At 39.3% G+C, this 2137-nt stretch overlaps 1 pseudogene across 1 annotated transcript; it reads left to right on the top strand.

Annotated features, from left to right (window-relative positions):
* Positions 1-204: 204 nt before the first annotated feature.
* On the top strand, positions 205-754 carry LOC311593269 (annotated as a pseudogene). Its single transcript has one exon. The product of its transcript is annotated as an uncharacterized misc_RNA (transcript).
* The last annotated feature ends 1383 nt before the right edge of the window (positions 755-2137 follow it).

Genomic DNA, 2137 nt, shown 5'->3' with positions numbered 1-2137 from the left:
GATAGATAAGCCATGAACAGAAAATAATTAACTTCTGTAACTCCTTCTGTGTAACTCTTAATCTATTGCTCTCATGAGGTAATTTTTCTTCTGATGTAAAATACTTCGGTTTAGAGAATATGAAAAGCACCAAAAAAAAAAAAAAAAAAAAAAAATCCGAGTGGAGCAAGTGAGTCATATTGTCTGGTTGCATTTCCAGAAACCAGTAGCCTTTGCAGCATGGCTGACCAGCTGACTGGAGAGCAGATTGCAGAATTCAGAGAAGCCTTTTCACTATTTGGCAAGGATGGTCATGAGACTATAACAACAAAGGAACTGGGGACTCTGATGAGGTCTCTTGGGCAGAACCCCACAGAAGCAGAGCTATAAGACATGATTAATGAAGTAGATACAGATGGTAATGGCACAATTGACTTCTCTGAATTTCTTACAATGATGGCAAGAAACATGAAAGACAGTGAAGAAGACATTAGCGAAGCATTCCACGTGTTTGATAGGGTTGATGATGGCTAGGTTGATGGACAGGTTGATGATCAGGAAAGCAGATATTGATAACAATGGTCAGGTAAACTATGAAGTGTTTGCACAAATGATGACATCAAAGTGAAGACATTGTACAGAGTGCACTAAATTTCTTGTACAAAATTGTTTATTTGCCTTTTCTTTGTTTGTAACTTATGTGTGAAAGGTTTTCCCCAGAGTCAAAAAAATATACATGTATAGTAATTAGGGCTTCATTCCTCCATGTTTTCTTCCCTTACTCTCACTGTCAAACCTTATTTTTGGGAATTAATTAAGTAACATGGTGCACGTGGCTTACTCTGAATACATCTAAGCCTGTCTGCATATCTACACTTAGATGGAGTTGGTCAAATGAGGAAACATCTGGGTTATCGCTTTTTTAAAAAATAGTTTTTAGGAACTGTCAGTATGTGGTTGTTGAAGTGTGGAGTTGTGACTCTACATGGACTGTGGACAGTCAACAATAGTACTTAAAGTCGCACTATTGCAAATTGGATGTTTTACCCAGGTACTCGCACACTTGTTTTTTGTTTGTTTGTTTGTTTTTGTACTGCTGGTATTGTATCAGAAACATTTTCTTTTGTTGTCACTTGTTTTTTAAACTTTGTTTAGCCACTAAAAGAAAATCTGCTTGTGGTACAATTGGCCTCAAATCCATTACATGTTGTATATTTGTTTTCCAATAAAAGAAATTAACATTTTTAAAGACAACACCAAGAAAAATATAAACGTTGTTATAGCATGATCCTTAGAGCTTGCTTCATCCAGCAAACGTGTGAATGTGTCTGTCTGGGCTGTGTGTGTTAGAGCCTTCTCATTAGAGCTTTGCTCTATCCACGAACTAGATGTGTGTATGCATATATATGTAGGATGTTGTTTGGCTGTTGGAGCTGGAGCTTTTGCTCCATCCACTATCCATTATCCATCAAATATGTGTCTGTCTGTCTGTCTGTCTGTCTGTCTGTCTGTATAAATGTGTGTTTGAAGTTTTTGAAGCTTGCCTTGCTCCATCCAACCAATGCATCAATGTGCATATGTCTGCATGTCCAGTTGTTTGTCTGTACATATGTAGGAACTAATCCAGTGAAAATGAATGCAGCAGCTGGCTGGACAAAGAGGTTCCCCCAAGAGAAGCCTGGATATGCAGTAGTCCCCATGGAGGAGATGCTGGCGAGGTCAATGACACCATCACAGAGAAGTTCGTGGAAACTTGCTAGTTGGAGCCTGCTTTGCTGCATCCATCCAATGTGTGTGAGAGTGTGTGGGTTTTTTTTTTCTTTCTCTTTCTCACTGGCTCACAAAGAGTTAACAACCTCCTCACTGCTGGTCTCTCAGATAAAGGAGCTGAGAGTTTTTCTCCAGAAGCTATCAGTTTTTGGATGCCTCCCCATTCCTTTTCTCTTGAGTTTCTCCCTGTGACCAGTGGATACAATAGCCAGCAACATCGGCCTGGCAGTTTTAAGAATTAAAGGCAAGTTTAGAGCAAGATGCCACCCACAAACAGTGGCTCCCATCCTCTTCCTTCTCTTCAACATCTTAATATGTCTATTCTATTTGCCCTTCTGAATGATAATTAAGCATTCTCCCTAGGGCCTTCCTTGCTATTTAGCTTCTT

The sequence above is a fragment of the Acomys minous genome (assembly GCF_964271855.1).
Source record: "Acomys minous genome assembly, chromosome: 1".
Taxonomy (NCBI): domain Eukaryota; kingdom Metazoa; phylum Chordata; class Mammalia; order Rodentia; family Muridae; genus Acomys; species Acomys minous.
Note: the sequence above shows the minus strand (reverse complement) of the source record. Positions and strands in the feature narration are given on the sequence as shown.